Source organism: Pongo pygmaeus, chromosome 1, assembly GCF_028885625.2.
Source record: "Pongo pygmaeus isolate AG05252 chromosome 1, NHGRI_mPonPyg2-v2.0_pri, whole genome shotgun sequence".
Taxonomy (NCBI): Eukaryota; Metazoa; Chordata; class Mammalia; order Primates; family Hominidae; genus Pongo; species Pongo pygmaeus.
Genome location: NC_072373.2, coordinates 18,774,982 through 18,793,096, shown reverse-complemented (window position 1 = coordinate 18,793,096; position 18,115 = coordinate 18,774,982). Strand labels below are relative to the sequence as shown.

Here is an 18,115-nt window from a genome sequence, read left to right as displayed (position 1 = left end):
ACAACAGGTGCTGGAGTGGATGTGGAGAAATAGGAACACTTTTACACTGTTGGTGGGACTGTAAACTAGTTCAACCCTTGTGGAAGTCAGTGTGGCGATTCCTCAGGGATCTAGAACTAGAAATTCCATTCGACCCAGCCATCCCATTACTGGGTATATACCCAAAGGACTATAAATCATGCTGCTATAAAGACACATGCACACGTATGTTTATTGCGGCATTATTCACAATAGCAAAGACTTGGAACCAACCCAAATGTCCAACAATGATAGACTGGATTAAGAAAATGTGGCACATATACACCATGGAATACTATGCAGCCATAAAAAATGATGAGTTCACGTCCTTTGTAGGGACATGGATGAAATTGGAAATCATCATTCTCAGTAAACTATCGCAAGAACAAAAAACCAAACACCGCATATTCTCACTCATAGGTGGGAATTGAACAATGAGAACACATGGACACAGGAAGGGGAACATCACACTTTGGGGACTGTTGTGGGGTGGGGGAAGGGGGGAGGGATAGCATTGGGAGATATACCTAATGCTAGATGACGAGTTGGTGGGTGCAGCGCACCAGCATGGCACATGTATACATATGTAACTTACCTGCACATTGCGCACATGTACCATAAAACCTAAAGTATAATAATAATAATAATAATAAAAGAAAAAGAAAAAAAAATAATAATATATGCCACTGAAAATACAGACATAAAAAAAAAAAGAACATATACAAATGGACAACAAACACATGAAAATATGCTCACATTATTAGTTATCAGGAAAATGCAAATTAAAGCCACAATGAGATTCTACTATTCATACACTAGAATGGCTAAAATAAAAAAAAAAAACAGACAATACTAAATTTTAGTAAGGATGTGGAACAACTGGAATTCTCATAGATGATGATGAAAAAGTCAAAAGGCATAACCACTTTGGAGAACTGTGTGATGGTTTCTAGTAAATTTAACCACACAACTACCTTGTGACCTAGCAATTCCACTCCTAGATATTTGCCCAAAATATATAAAAACAAGTGTCCACAAAAAGGCTAGCACAAAAATATTTGTAAAAGCCTTATTGATGATAATCCCAAACTGGAAACAGACCAAATGTTCATCAACAGAAGAATAGATTTTTAAATTGTGGCCTAGTCACACAATGAAATAAGCAAAATAATACATTCTGTTTGATTCCATTTATGAAGTTTAAAAACAGGCAAAACTAATCTGTGGCAATTGATGTGAGAAAATGGTTGCCTTGGGGTTGAAGGGTGGTAGACTAACTGAAAAGGTGCATGAGAGAACTTTCTAGAGTGGTAGAAATGTTCCATGTTTTTGCCTTGCATACACAATTGTCAAAACTCATTGAACTGATCACTTAAGATCTTTTTATGTTTTTGTATGCTAATCACATTGAAAGGAAGAAAGGGAGGAAGGAAAGGAAAGGAAGGAAAAAGGGAGGGAGGGAGGAAATAAGGAGGAAAGGAAAGAAGGGAAAAAGGAGAGAGGGAGGGAGGAAGAAAGGAAAGAAGAAGGAAGGAAGGAAAGAAGAAAAAGAAAAGGAAGGAAGAGAAGAGAAAGAATGAAAGAAGGCAGGCAGGCATATGGTCTGGTCAGAGAATTTTGAGGAAATGCTTATGCCTAGAACATGGGTGCTATGTGGGAAAGGGGCAGGAAAGGAGGGCAGCCCCTGCTTATGCAGACCAAGCTGACTATGACTTTTTTTTCTGCAGGCAGAGAGAGACCTGAGTAATTCTATGAAGCTGAATTGCATTCGTGCCTTGGAAAGGCTATGTTGATGATAGATGAGATTTGGGGAGTTGGACATCTGCTGTGACCAGGTGACTGTTACAGAAGGGAATTTGGAGATTCCAGTTGGTTACAGTGGCACATGCAATGTTATTTTTAACCTCCCTAACAGGAGGGACTGGCATTTCTCTGGTTGCTAGGGAAATTGTGTTCTGAGCGGTTACATATTGGTTCCTAATTTTAAAAGTCTTAGGGAAAACTAGAAAACTTTATGAGCCAGTACCAGTATGTTGTGCTAGGACTGTGCACCTGCTAAAACGTGGCTATTTTTCTCTTGATGTACTCTTGGATAACTGTCACCATAGCAACAACAACCCAGGACCCTGCTGGTTCATAGTGGAGGATTCCTGTTGGTTTAGTGATGGAGGCCAGTCTAGAAGCCCTTTCAGGATTGCAGCAAGATGTTGGATTAGGTGCGATACACTGGTAGCCACTGGATGTGCAAGGCACAGGGTGGGGAATGTGTGGGCAGAGGGTAATCCACAGGAGAAACATAATTTCCACTGGGCATCATTACTATTGGGCAAATTCTCACATTCCCTCAGCATTAGGCTAAAGTTTAATGTGATATCCTATGGGCAGCACTAAGAGAAGAATCCCGAATTGCCCTCTGACTTTGGAGTCAGACCTTGGTCCAGTTAGCAGAGCACCAAGGTGTAGCCTGGGGGCTCTGGCTTCCCCATCATCTCCATCAGCACTGTTATCCAGCAAAAGGGATTCGCTGCCCAATGTGCTGAAAGCCAGTACTATGACACCAGGTTTTAAAAAAAGAAAAGCTTTATGTCGAAAGTCAACTCACAAGGAGACAAGAGTCAAGCTCAAATCTGTTTCCCCAGGCTGGCTTCAAGGCAGTATTTTACTAGAAAACGTTCAGGGGGTGGATTCTGGGATCAGAAGGTGATTGGTGGAAGGAAAGGGGAGGGCTGAAAAGTCTTGGGCATGCGCAGTTATGTCTCCATGCTACCTCATGGGTCCCATGTGCAAATTCAGAGGGAGTTAGAATGAAACCTGCAGTGGAAATTCAGGCTCTGACGTGAGCACCCTTGTTTTGCAAAAGCTCCAGTTGGCCACCTTGGTTCCAGCTGATTTCAGCCGGCTTTTCTTGATCTCACAAGCAGAGGGAGTTTCAGTGTTTCAGCGAGTTGGTTTTTTTCTTATCTGCTATCCTGCAAACACAAGAATTTCTGTTAGCTACTAGTTTCTTACACTTTGGGGCGCCGTTTCAATTTCAGCTTTTCACCAAGTTGTTTCTTATCCGCTACCCTGTAAGCCGAAGAATTTAGTCATTGGTTTCTTTAACGGTTGGAGAAGGCAGGGTGTCAGCACCCATCTGCACCCAGTAGTGGGGACAATTGACCTTAATCTTATGTGAAGTGCGAATAAGATGCAGCTTAGTCCCCTCACTCCATAGACAATGCACTGGACTGTCTCTGCTACAGCCCGGGACTGCGTCTTGGCATCCCTGACCATTTCAACCCCCATTTTAGTGTTCTTTCCTCCTCACTGCCAGAAAGCCATTTTAGGCAGCTTGTGGGTGTTTTTAGAAGCGATGAGTGTGTGAGATGGAGGCTTCCCTTTGTTTTGGCTTTAAACCCGTCTGTGTAAGTGAGAGTGAGTGGAAAGCCACGGCTCCTCTCTCCAACACTCCCCAAGGCAGGCAGCCCTGACCTCCTCAATTGCAGATCAGAAGGGGGCCTTTGGAAATTATCCAGACCAGTGAATCTTACCATTTTTCTTTTTTTCCCCACTTTTTAAAAATTATTATTATACTTTAAGTTTTAGGGTACATGTTCACAATGTGCAGGTTACATATGTTACATATGTATACATGTGCCATGCTGGTGTGCTGCACCCATTAACTCTTCATTTAGCATTAGGTATATCTCCTAATGCTATCCCTCCCCCCCTCCCCACCCCACATCAGTCCCCAGAGTGTGATGTTCCCCTTCCCGTGTCCATGTGTTCTCATTGTTCAATGCCCATCTATGAGTGAGAACATGTGGTGTTTGGTTTTTTGTCCTTGCGATAGTTTACTGAGAATGATGATTTCCAATTTCATCCATGTCCCTACAAAGGACGTGAACTCATCCTTTTTTATGGCTGCATAGTATTCCATGGTGTATATGTGCCACATTTTCTTAATCCAGTCTATCATTGATGGACATTTGGGTTGGTTCCAAGTCTTTGCTATTGTGAATAGTGCCACAATAAACATACGTGTGCATGTGTCTTTATAGCAGCATGATTTATAGTCCTTTGGGTATATACCCAGTAATGGGATGGCTGGGTCAAATGGTATTTCTAGTTCTAGATCCCTGAGGAATCGCCACACTGACTTCCACAATGGTTGAACTAGTTCAACCATTGTGAATCTCACCGTTTTTCTCCCCTGCCACATCATACATGATGGATGAAGTCCACATGCTTGACAGGATTCCATGCATGCACTTTTTTTGATGGAACAGCCAAAAACATTCTGTGAGGAAATAATTGTCCTCAGGAAAGGGAATAATGGTTGCCTCGGCATGGGGTGAGGCCTCTGAGTGTACTCTGCCATGAGATCCCTTCCTTCCCACTCAGGATGTATTTTGAATGCGGGTAAGTTAGTGTGAAATTACCTTGTAGTAATCTCCAGTCAACTCAAATTCATTTTGCAATGAGAAATCATCCACAGGTCTTCCCGATGATGGATAAATCACAGCGTCCCCAGCAGCTCCTCTTCACCTACCCGCTGACACCTGCTGCCAGCCCTGCAATTCTTCGGAGCCCCCTAAGTTGACCATTCTGTCCTCAGCCTTCACATCACAACTTACCGCTGTGAAAGAGATGGAGGAGGGGCTCCCAGTAATCTCTAGATTTGTGTGGCATTGATTTGTAGGAATAGGAGGTTTTTGTTTTTGCGCTCCACCCCTTCCTTTAGAATGTCGACTTTTGGTGCCCGCCTCAATATTTGTATCAGAAGAATCGAGGGGTGTGGACAACAGTTTCCTACACATTTCCTCCAGTATGTTCTAGAGAGCATGAGGGAGAAGGGCAGAGACACGCCCCTCAGCACAGGCACTCACATCCCCTACAAAGCCCTCCACCAGATCTCAACACATTCGAAGGAGAGGAGCTCTCCCTGGAACCACCCCCACATGGTCATTCTCTCAGGACATGGGAGTGGAGGGAGCTCTCCCTGGGGGAAGAGGATCAGAATCTTCTTCTAGCAGGAAGGTGGGGGCAGAGCATTATGTGTAATAGAGACAGCACAGTCCGCTCCCTCCTGCCCCATAATTATCAGAGTCCTGCTCTAGGAACTAGCAGGGGTCAGCTCCAGAGTGACATGTTTTCCCCCTATGCTCCCATCTGGAAAACCATGAAGTTCAGGATTATGCGGAGAATGCCAGCCAGGATGGTGCCCAGTGTAGAGTGGTTCTTTATAGAAGTTCAAGACTGCTAGGCTGGGCACAGGGGCTCACGCCTGTAATCCCAGCACTTTGGGAGGCTGAGGCAGGTAAATCACATGAGGCCAGGAGTTGGAGAACAACCTGGCCAACTTGGTGAAACCCCACTTCTACTAAAAATACAACAAAAAAAATTAGCTGGGCATGTTGGCAGCACCTGCAGTCCCAGCTACTGGGGTGGCTGAGGCAGGAGAATTGCTTGAACCCAGGAGGTGGAGGTTGCAGTGAGCCAAGATCACACCACTGCACTCCAGCCTGGGTGACAGAGCAAGACTCTGTCTTACAAAAAAGAAAGAAAGAAGGAAAGAAGGAAAGAAAGAAAGAGAGAGAGAGAAAGAGAGAGAAAGAAAGAAAGAAAGAAAGAAAGAAAGAAAGAAAGAAAGAAAGAAAGAAAGAAAGAAAGAAAGAAAGAAAGAAAGAAGGAAAGAAAGGAAGAAAGAGTATTAGCCATTTGGGGGGAGGTGGAAAAGAACACTGCATTCTGGCCAAGATGACCCTGTGTTAGCTGTGACCCTGGATGGATAATGTCATCAATGTGAATAGGATGAGTATATGTCCATCACCACCACCACCACCACCATCATCATCCTCCCCATTTTTCCTGGGAAGATCATCCCTATGATCTCATAAGCTTGTCAGTGAAGGTTTCCAGAGTGGGATTGGCCCAGAGCAGAACTGAACTTGAATTTGATGGATTTAAGCCAATGTCCCTCAAGTCCCATGCAGAAAGCATGCCTTCATTTATTCTTTTGTGTTTTGCTTTGTTGTCCTCATCTTCCCAGAATTGAAATATAATGGGACCGTCTTCCCAGGGAAAGAAAGGGGGAAGTTTGACCGCTGGAAAGAGAAAGAGGTGAGATCCCTTCCAGACTTTGCACTCCTGAACACTGCGTGGGCCTGATGAGACAGGTGTGTTTTGTTTGGATGCTAAATTAAGTGGAGAGGAGACCTTATGATGTGAGTTTGGCAGAGGAATAAATCAAATAAAACAGTAAGGCAAGCAGTTAGCCAAACAAAATGGGCTTACAACCCTGGGTATTAATGAGGCTTTTACTTTAAACGGATATGTTTAATCAAGCAACGTGAATTCATATTGGGAGCTGGAGGAATTATGGTGATTGTTCTGGAATCCTGCCCAAAAGAGGTTTGACTGTGTTATCTTGTGCTAACAGGAGCACCCAGGGAGCAAGAGAAGCCCTGAGACAGCAGCAAGGGACACTGTGGGGCTGCAGGGTAAGTAACCCTTGTGCTCCCTCACTCTTCAAATGAGAGCCGGGGTCCTAGAATTGGATCCCAGACATCAGCATCCTGAGGATCCATGAGATAAGGTGAGGTGGGGCTGGAAAGGCCTCAAGGAAGGAGAGGAGGCAGGAGAGGAGTGATAGGGATGCAGGCTCCAGGAGGAGGGAGATGCTTCAGCATCATCCAGAACATAGCTGTCTATCCCCTTCTCCAAACGAAATGCTGATGGCAGGGTGAGAGGATCGCTGAGAGAGAGGAAAAAGGAGAGCACAAGGCTGTAAAAGCCATAATGCCTGGCCCTCCCCAGACCTATTCTCAGAGGACAACACAGGATTCTCAGTGACAACACTTAGGATGCAGGGCGGGTCTTTGTACTTGTCACATGAGTGATGTAGACAGTAAGTGCTTACGGGCAGTGCTGTTTCAGGGGGGAAAATGCCTGAACAACTTCCTGGAATTTCCTTCTCAGAATAAGTATGCCAGACTGGCATTTTAGAATCTTGTCTTTGACAGTATGACACAAACAGATAAAACACAATGATGGAATCAAATAATAAAATATGCTATGAATATGCATTTTCCCTCACTCATGTAGTAATAGAAACGGTATTTTCTCAGGTGCTTTTTAAGAACTCTGCTAAATTGCATTCCATTTTTCCTGGGTGTGGCACCTGGTGGTAAGCACTGGGAGGAACACAGGGAGAGTGGGCAGAGGTGGGAGCAGAGTCTAGCATCTATAGTTCTGACACCTGTCACTCACTTGCTGTGGGGATGAGAGGGTTGGGAGAGTGGGTTTTACCACCAGAGAAGCTTTTTTTAAAAAGTGTATCAGCCATTGACTTTTAGTATATTCACAGAGTTGAACAATTATCATCAAAACCAATTTTAGAACATTTTCATCATCTTCCAGAGAAACCCAATGTTCTAGAGCAACAGCTCCCCATTTTCCCTCAACACTGCCTTCTCCACCCTAGCCTAGCCCTAGGCAACCACTGATTGACTTTTTTTGTCTCTATAGACTTCTGGACATTTTGTATAAATGGAATCATAAAATAAGTGCCCTTTTGTGTGACTGGCTTCTTTTACTTAGCATAATGTTTCCAAGCTTCCTATAATATATTTTTGTTTAGATGCATCCAGGAGGGATGGCCAGGGCAGACCTGAGAGACCTGAACACAGAGGGCCTTTGAGGGAAGCCGAGCTGAGCCTGGCAGTTGAACGCAGAGCCTCAGAGAGACCCAGTTCTGATGGAATTGAGAGAGGGCGACATGGGAGTGGGTGTAAGGAAAGCCTCTGTAGAAGAAGGTACTGCAACAGGTGCTCTCAAAAGGACCTTCAGCCTGAGAAGTGTAAGAGTTTTAAAGAAAGAGGAAAGAAACACGAAATGTGGCTTCACAGTTAAAGACAGATTTATGTTAGAGAAAAATAAACCTGAGAGGGGCTTCTGGCCGATTTCGGTCAGGAGCACTCTCTCTTACAGACTAAAAGTATATATTGGTTTTAGAGTGAGAGGGCTTATCACAAGCTTGGAATATTTCTGTGTGAGGGAGAAGTTTTCTGGCGGGGTTGGAATGTCACCAGACGGAGGGGAGGTTACCTTGGGGATGACATCTTTCTGGCTGGAAGGGGATTATCTCAGGGATGGCATCTTCCCAGCCAGAGCAGGATGATCTCGGGACTAGCATGTCTCTGGGTGGGGAGGAATTTGAAATGTTTCTGGTTGGAGATGTTATTTATGGTTTAAGGTCGTGCTGACCTTAGCCATTAGGCTGATGTCCTTTGGATTTTGGTGGTTTTTGATTAAGGTGAACTTTAGAATGAGGGGCATGTCCAAGATGGCGATCCTCCTGCTCTGTCAAGAAGCAGCCTGGGGGGCAGGTGAGAGCCGTGTGGCTCCAGCTCAGGTGGTCTTTAAGAACAATCCACTAGGGATTTTCATCTGCCAAATCACAGGGGCAGGGCTCGGTGGAACCTTAGATTTAAAAAGTCAAAATAGACTTCAAAAGATCATCCATTCCAACTCCTTCATTTTACAAATGGGGAAACTGAGGCCCAGAATGATGAGGGTTCCTGTCTATGTTTGGAAGGACTAAAATAATGCATTTAGTTCCCAATGAAACAGGGCAAAAATTGTTAACATCTGTGTGTTCTCCTTCCCCCCTCCCTAAGACAGAGAAGGTGGCAGCTCAGCCCTCACTGTGTCCTGGCCCGTGACCCCCTAATTCACCAAAGGGGCTTGCAGTGGTTTATTAAAATGGCTGCAAGTCCTCTGGCACTCTCTTCATGGAGAAGCGGGGTCTATGTGCCTTCTCTTGGAGTTGGATGGGCCTGTGCTGGTTTTCACCCATGGTCAGAACATGCTGTGGAAGCCCAGGCTCCCCAGGAAGTCCCTGTCTTAGTGCCCCTGTCAACAGCCTCCGCTGAGCTGAGCTTTTCAGTCTACCCAGCCTGGGTACCAGATGTGGGGAAGTTTCCAGCAGGGAAGCCTTCAGCCCTAGCCAATGAATTCTTCCCAGCTGAGGCCCAGACATCGGGGAGCCGAGACAAACCATCCTCATGCCCTGTGTCAACCTGAAATAAGTGAAAGGATTGGAATCAGCTTTAAAGAGTTTATTCAAGTAAAAAGCTGGGAATGACCATTCAGAAAACAAGGATTCCACAGAAATGGAGTTAGTGCTCTGAAGTGAAAAGTTAAGGTCTGGCTTATATAAGAGGAAAATAAAGAAATTTAACAGGATTACAACATTTTCTATACAAGCCTGGTTTATGAGTTCTAACAATTTTATAGTTTGCTTTCTTTTCTGTATGGCTTGCTTTCATTTGCTTTCCAATTTAAGAGAGTATATTTAACATAGTCACAAAGTCTTCGTGTGGAAAAGGTAAGAGGGAAGTTAATCTATAATAAAGACCAACACTAAGAGGGAAGGAGTCTTCCCTGGCACTGTTTAATCATTTGCAACATTTCACAAAACAGTGTAGGTAAGGAAGAAGGCTAATCTATAATCAGAGAGACCAAGTTTACAGCTGCCTGTCATGTGACTCAGGTTTCATAAGCACATTCCTTTGAGGCTCAAAGCAATTTAAAATTCCAACAGCTTAGATTTTTAATTATTTATTTTCACACCTGTTTACATTCCAAACTCAAAGCATCAGTGAGCATTAGGAACTGGTGTTTGGCAACACTATATTTTGGGGTGATCTGCTACACAGTAATAATAACTGGTATAGGCGTCAAGGTGCAGCTACTTGGGCAATAATAGTATAAATTGGCTCAAAGTTTTTGGAGGTAGAGGGAATTTTGGTGGTACTTTGAAGAATCATAGATAAATTCTACGTACAAAGGTGTTAATGAACAAGAGAAGAAAGGAGTTACTTTGAGCCCTTGCCCTAAGAGCTTTGCAAATATTATACTATTTGGTTATTCTCATGGCCTCATAATATAGGATGATTCTACAGAAGAGGAAACTGACTCTCAGGAAGATTAAGTCCCAGCCTCCCAAGTTTGCACAGTAACAGCTGGCTGAGCCCAGACACAAACCTGGGCCTGACAATGGCAAGGCTCTCACTGTCTGCCCTGCCAAGCTGCCTGCCTGTTTGATTGACTCTGTTTTCGTTTTCCCTTGTATTTATGTTTGAGGAACTGGAAACAACCTAAATGCCTAAGAATATGTGATGGTATACCACTTTGTTTTTAAATTTTAACTTTTATTTTAGATACAGGAGGTACATGTGCAGATTTGTTACATGGGAATATTGCATGATGCTGAGGTTTGGAGTATAGATCCCATCACCCCAGTAGTAAGCAAAGTACCTGATAGGTATTTTTTTTAACCCATCCCCCTTCCCTTCATTCTCTAGTAGTCCACAGTGTCTATTTTTCCCATATTGTCCATGGTATACCACTTCTATGATACAAGGCAGCTATGCTGTGAAAGATAAATATGAAGACCTTGATACAAAAAAAAATGGAATACGGAAGAGTGTTGATGAAAAAAGCAGAACACAGAATTCTACATAGGCCTCTGTGTGTAAAGAAAGAGAAACACATAAACCATTGCTTTTGTGTGAAGAGTAGCTCTTGGTTGGTGTTTTGGGCTCAAATGTGTTCCCCAAAAATACATATGCTGAGGCCCTGACCCCCAGCTCCTCAGAGTATTTGGAGATAGGGTCTTTAAAGAGAAAATTAAGTGAAAAATGAGGTCACTAGAGTGGGCCCTAATCCAATATTACTGGTGTCCTTACAAGAAGAAGAGATTAGGACACAGACACACACAGGAGGAAGCCCATGTGAAGACACAGGGAGAAGACAGCCATCTGCAAGCCCAGGAGAGAGGCCTTAGAGGAAACCAACCCTGCCAACACTTTGATCTGGGACTTCCAGCCTCCAGGACAGTGAGAAAATAAATGTCTGTCATTTAAGCCACCAGTCCACGGTACTTGGTTATGGCAGCCCTAGCAATATAATACAGTTAGATTATCTAATTAGCCGGGGTGCAGTGGCTCACATCTATAATCCCAGCATGTTGGGAGGCCAAGGTGGGAGGATCACTTGAGGCCAAGAGTTCAAGAATTCTATCATAGAATTGTTTTAATCATTTAGATTGAAATTGAGCCAGGAATTGTTAAGGCCCTCAACCTCAGTGATGACTATTTTTCATAACCTTACTGCAAAGAGTGGTCAATGGCCTCTTAAGGCATTAGAATAATATTATTGTTTATGAACTCACTTGGGCAGCCTAGAAGCCACAGGGGGTTAAATCCAGCAGTCTTTGAAAAATAATACAAGAAAGGCTACTTGCTATCACAAGTACTTTATTATTTCGTCTTCTGAAAATCTGCAGAGCATATGTGTGAAATTTTCTCTCTATTTAGGGTGTTGTTGCTTCCAAAGGCTCAGCTGCTCTCCTTTAGCTGGTGGGGAGGCAGGGGGGAGGAGGGAATCCACCCAGCCCTAACTGTGCTGTGATTTATTTCTCTTCTAATCACCTTCCCCCATGGCCTTAGGCTGTGTGTGTTTCATGAAATCAGCCTTATAACAGGTCCCAATTTTAGGTTCCCTTCACCCAGGGGGGATGTGAATGTTTGATTAATTTTACTGTCCCATTCCATCTGGGCTTAATTCGTCTAAGCACCCAGTTTCCTGTGTGGCCATAGGCACAGAAGGCACTGGGGTTGCCCTATGGTGCAGGGAGCATAAATATTACCGCATAAATGCCTTAAAGGCCCATCTACCTATTGAAATGGTCTCAACTGGTAACTTGACATAAGACAAAACACAAAGTCTTCACAAAAAATGAACTTAGAGGAATTCTGGGAAGGGAAAGGCTATTAGGCATCTGGGAAGTCACTGTAGCCCTGACCCTTCGCTTTGATCCCCGTTCTGGAGGGTCAATTCCTTTCAGGGCGTAAAAAGTACAGTTTTCCTTCCCAGGGGTCACTGTAGATGTCTGCCGCCCCTACTCACTATCACCCAGGGGGAGGAGGGCTGTGATGTCATTTTGTGTCCTTAGCATGCTGCTGGCAACACAACATTCATTGAATGAGTGAATGTGTTTTTGAACTGAACTAGGGTCCACTTGCCCAGCATAGCAAAGCCAAACACTGACAATGAGATTGGAGCAAGAGAAGGGGAGGTATTTATTGCAGGGCGCCAAGCAAGGAGAATCAGGCAGCTCGCACGTAAAACCCAATCTCCCAGATGGCTTAGAGGTAAGGGCTTTTAACGGGAGGAGGCAGAGGTTATAGGCAAAGTCATAAATCTATACATGGAGACTATACATCAGTCTGACCTAAAAAAGCAGGACATCTTGAAGTGGGGGCCCACAGGTCAAAAGGTGGATTGAAAGATGTTTTGATTTGCAGTTGGTTAAGGAGGCAAAACTTTGTCTAAAAATTTGGTATTAGCCTGGGTGCAGTGGCTCACACCTGTAATCCCAGCAAATTGGGAGGCCAAGGTGGGAGGATCACTTAAGGTCAGGAGTTCAAGACCAGCCTGGGCAATACAGTGAGACACCGTTTCTATAAAAAATTTTTTAAAAAATTAGCTAGGCATGGTGGTACATGCCTGCAGTCCTAACTACTTGGGAGGCTGAAGCAGGAAGATTGCTTGAGCCCAGGAGTTTGAGGCTGCAGTGAGCTGTGATTGCATTACTGCACTCCAGCCTGGGCAACAGAGTGAGACTCTGTCTTTAAAAAAATACAAAAACCTTTTTTTCTTTTAGATCAGCAGAAAAGAATGTTAGCTCTGGCTTGTGGGTGTGACCTCCTCCAGGGCCCTCAGGAAGAAATTTAGAAAAAAGAAGAGCTGTCGGAGTTCAATCCTTTATTCCCCCTTATCTGAGGTCTACATGCCAGCAGATCCATTGTTTGGGGTCTGAGTTTCTAAAAAGAAACTCAGGGACATATGGTCCCTAAGAGGGGTCCCTGCTCATCTCAAATGAATGAATGAATAAATGATTTACTCTACAAGCCCTTACCCAGAGAAATAACAGATACACTCTAAGAATACCCTCATGGAATGGGATGAGAGGTATTTTCTCACCAGCTTGACTGCTAAGCTTAAGTTTGCCTTGTGTATTCACTGCATGGTCTTCCCCAAAGGTCTGCACTTCAGTGAGTGAACACTTTGTAAACAACACCCCTACTGCCTGAGCCCACATCCCCATCCTTCGACCCCCAATCAGTATTTCTCTGTGCTCCACTTCTTTCCTACCCTTCACCCACCTGGGTCATGCCTCCATCATCTCAGAGCACCGCAAGATAATGCATGATTCACTGTGGTGTGGAAGTGGGTCTAGGAACAGAATTTACCAGAGTCGGAGAAGTAATGAAAAGAAAAAGCACAGAGAGGCAGAGCTAGAACTTTGCGATGAAGCCATAAATGAGCTTGTTTTCATTTCAACATGTTAGTATGGCTACTTTAATTCATCTGATATCATATGCTCAACTGAGAATGCTTTCTAACTTTAATTTTCTGAGCCTCAGTTTCCTCATTAATAAAATAGGGATAAAGCATCAATCTTGAATTAGCTATGTAGTGATAATTAAATAAGAGAATGGACTCAGAAATATTTTGTAAGCTATAACTCATTATGTGGACAGGTGCAGTGGCTCACACCTGTAATCCCAGCACTTTGGGAGGCTGAGGCAGGGGGGATCACTTGAGTCCAGGAGTTTGAGACCAGCCTGGCTAATATGGTGAAACCCCCATCTCTACTAAAAGATACAAAAATTAGCCGGGTGTGGTGGCATGCGCCTGTAGTCCCAGCTACCTGGGAGGCTGAGGCAGGAGAATCACTTGAATCTGGGAGGTAGAGGCTATAATGAGCTGAGATCGCACCACTGCAATCCAGCCTGGGTGACAGGGCAAAACTCCTGTTTCAAAAACAAAACAAACAAAACAAAACAAAAACTACAACTCATTATGTAAGTATAAATAACAATTATTATTCTATAAAGACCTCACTAGGATCTTCAGAAAAACTTGGGGTGAATAAGAGAAAAACCACCTTCATATTATGAATTAACTGGCCATTTAAAATGAATTGAACTCTTTTCTCCTCCTTCTCTTCCTCATTCTTTTTTCCCCACAATTCATCCAGAAAACCAAACTTTATAATCGTATTATCTACATTGCTCTGTATTACAGCCCAGTTGTTTTCCAGCTGTTTCACATGGATGAAACAAGACAGTATATAGGAGAAGCCTCCAAACTGTAAAAGGCTATACACATTAAGGTGGAATTTCAGAGGCTCTGTGCATTGACTCCCAGGAATTAGGAAAAAGCCATTTCAAGGGCAGTGTGGCATCATCACCTAGGTGTGAAGTAGAGGTTGACTTAGGACTCAAGGTTAGTGTTGATTTTTTTGGCCATGGAAATGGAGAGCAAGCCCTGAAACTGTTGGGGGCAGAGTAATCCAGCACCTGTGCTTGGTGCTCTGAGTTTCTGGGAGGGGTATTTATTCACCAATGGCCTAACAGATTGAGTCTATAGTCCTGCTGGCAACTTGAAGGTCTTGAGATGGCTGGGGACTGACCTCACCTGTGGGGTCTTTCCACTTTACCACTCTGGGTACCAGACACTCTGCCAGGCCATAGAGCAGATGGTAAGGGCTGCGAGGAAACAGGATGTGGGCCTGTTACAGGGGTGAGTGTGGAGATTTTGCAGCTCAGGTAGGAAGTCCAGACCGCAAATCCAAGAGGCCAAGTGCGGAGGTAAGGAGGGTGGAGTAGTCACCTCATCCCTTCAAGACCCGAGAGGCAAAATTCTACCCAAGAATCAAAAAGGAGCTTTGACCTTTCTGCACAAGCAGAAATGATGGAATTCAATTCCAGGCAGAGACGAGTATGTGGGTGGATGGCCACTGCCACTCAGGATGGTAGCTGCAAAGTTGTAGCCAATCTGAGTTCACTGCTTCAGCAGCCCCTGCAGACATGATGAGAAGTGTAGTGATCAGAGCCAGAAGAGACGTGGGGATGAAGCAAACCTTCGGTATTCATCTGTCATAGGCTGATCTGGGAACAGAAAGGAAGTGGCATGCAAAGGCAGTCCATGGTGCCATGATAGGTGGCACAAAGGGCTTAGGGCCAAAGTTGGGGATAATCTTCAGGGAATTAATGCACCATGGGTTTTTTAATATAGGTTTTATTATTATTATTTAGATATAGAAAGGCCAACAGATCAGGAAATATCTACTATTGAAAAGAGTTTGTCTTTCATAGATCCAAGAAGAGAGAGCATTCTATTCTGTACAGGACCACATGGGAAAGCACTGGGCTTGATCAGGAGGCAGAGGGATGGGAGAGCCTGTGGGCAGGAGCCTTTATTGTGGTTTCTATAGGAAGGAACTGGCAGGGCAGGGCAAACAAGCTTAGGCTTGGCTGGCTTGAATAATTTCAGTGTGCTCTGGGGCATGGAGAGGCAGGTGGATAGTGGCCAGACCATGATAGCTCATAGGGGAGATGGGGGCAGTGGAGGCTCTGGACGGGTTGGTTTGCATATAAAAGGCACTGGTAGTTGGTCCTTTACTCTCTGTAGGAATTGGTTTACTTGGGAGGAGCAGTCCCTCCAGGGTCCACAAGGTCCTAAGATGTCAAAGAATCAGAATAAAGAAAATAAAAGACATGGTTTCTACAATGAGACTGCAGAATTCTGTTTAGGGGCGGTAGGAGAAATCCTGGAGAAAGTTGGCAGAGAGGAAACGACAGAAGGAGTGTGTCCAGAGTGAAGTCATGGCTCAGCCACACACTGTGTCAACCTCCCTTGCCATGAGGCCGGCCCCTCCTATGAGGCCTGCGTGCCCTCTCAGCCAGCCACGTTCAGTGCAGCCAGCTGTGATTTGTCCAGAATTGCTGTTTAGATGCAGAATGGGTGGAGGCAGGACATTTTCATGCAGCCATTTGATTAAATGACCACTACGGAATACAAACACATTTTTTTGTTATTGCTAGTAAGATTTCAAACTAATGCGCAGGCATATGTTGTGTGGGTTTTGTCATTTTGTGTATAAGTGAATCATCAGCGGCTGCAATAGTTTCTTAATTTTTTAAAACTAGAATCAGAATATAATTTATGGAATTTTATAGTTAGAAGTACCCTAAACCTTACATCATCCAAGCCTGTCTTTTTACATATGAAGAAGCTAAGGCTCAGAGAGATGTGTAGCGTTGTTAACAGAAAAACCAAACTCTGTAAAATGTTTTCTTCTGAGCCAATATGAGTGACCACAGCCCAGTGAAAACACAATCCCAAGAAGCCTTGAGTAAGTGGTCCTGTGGTGGTCAGATTAAAGTTTGGTTTTATACATTTTAGGGAGGCAGAAGTTACAGGCAGTCATAAATCAATACATGGAGGTTGCCCGGGCACAGTGGCTCGTGGCTGTAATCCCAGCACTTTGGTAGGCTGAGGTGGGTGGATCACCTGTGGTCAGGATTTCAAGACCAGCCTGGCCAACATGGTGAAATCCTATCTTTAATAAAAATACAAAAATTAGCTGGGCATGGTGGCAGGCACTTGGAATCCCAGCTACTCACTCAGAAGGCTGAGGCATGAGAATTGCTTGAATTCGGGAGGCGGAGGTTGCAAATGACCCCAGATCACGCAATGGCACTCCAGCCTGGGCGGCAGAGACTTCATTTAAAAAAAAAAATTAGGAAAAGATACCATATGCGTAAAAGATAGATAGATTGGACCATCTGAAATTGGGAGCTGTCATTTTTTTGGCTGCCGAGGAGCCAACGCCTCTTGTTATTTGGGAGCATCCCTTGTTATGGATGCCTCAGTGGGAAGCAGAGCTCTGGTTTCGCACCATAAAAGCTGTTCTGACACCAATTCTGGGATATCAGCTGAGTGTCCAGCAATTCAATTCAATTCTGATGCTCACCACCCAGGGTTTGTGCACACCCCACAGGTTTAAGGGCTCAGTTCTCCGTAAGATTGTCCTTGTTACCAAACACCAGCAGTTCAGTCTAGGCCCTTTGCTCACTGCACAGAAAGCCAATCCCTGAGACAAGTTTTGCTGGGGAGGAAGGCTTTATTCGGGTGATGTCAGCTGCCTCCTCTGCCTCCAACTAAAATTAGGGGTTAATATAGCTGGGAAGAAAAAGAGTAAGGGGAAGGAAGAAGAGTTGGTCAGCAGGAAGCAGATGGTGGGTTAGGCAGTCGTAAGGGGTCTGGTGTCTCCCTGTCTGGATGTGGTGATTCAGTAAGTTTCACTTCCCTGATACCATCTGGGAGGCCTGAAGGAACTCAGACACACAAATGTAACTTTCAGGCTGAGCCCTGGAAGGGTCAATTTCTATGTTTACTCAAAAAAAACCCATAAACATCTGTTCTATGGGGAAATGGGGCCAGTTTCATCCTCACTTCAGATGCCAGCCACAAATCTCAGGGGCTGCCTGCATTTCTGACCCACTGGCTACAAATTCGGGCCACAACCCCTGAGGTTCAAGAGCTGACTAAAATGACTCACAGAACTCACTGACAGTGCTGTATTTAGGATTACAGTTTTATTACAAAGGATAGAAACAGACAGATGAGGAGACACACAGGACAAGGTCCAGGAGGATCATGAGCACAGGAGCTTCTGTCCTGTGTTCACCCACCTGGTTTAATGGAGAGACAGGATGGGGTAAATCACTGGCCACGTGATGGAACTCAACCTCCAGCCACCTTCTTCTCCCTGGAGATCAGAGGGTCTGGCTGAACTTCCAACCCTTTAACCATAGGCTTGGTCTTTCTGGCATGGCCAGTCCCTCCCTTGAAGCTGTTTAAGGGCCCATAGAGTCACCTCTTTAGCATAAACTCAGGTATGGTTGAAAGGGGCTTGTAATGAATAGCAAAACATACTCCTATCCCTTGGGGAGTCCCAAAGGTTTGAGAGTTACCTCCCAGGAATGAGGGACTAAGACCAAACAAATTCTTTATTATACCTCAGAAGCCAAAGAAGCCCCATATTTCTCTCCAGGCATGGACACGTCCCAGGCTTTGTCCTGGAGCTTCCACTGGTGTGTGTGTGTGTGTGTGTGTGTATGTGTGTGTGTGTGTGTGTGTGTTGTTGTTGTCCAAAAGCCCAGGGATGGCTAAACAGTAGAAAGGAGAGTTTTGC

At 44.5% G+C, this 18,115-nt stretch overlaps 1 long non-coding RNA gene across 1 annotated transcript; it reads left to right on the top strand.

Annotated features, from left to right (window-relative positions):
* The first annotated feature begins 1,751 nt into the window (after positions 1-1,751).
* LOC129017327 (uncharacterized) lies at positions 1,752-6,494 on the top strand. Its single transcript, XR_008495053.2, has 3 exons — positions 1,752-1,853; positions 6,050-6,120; positions 6,440-6,494. It is a non-coding gene; the product is annotated as an uncharacterized LOC129017327 (long non-coding RNA).
* The last annotated feature ends 11,621 nt before the right edge of the window (positions 6,495-18,115 follow it).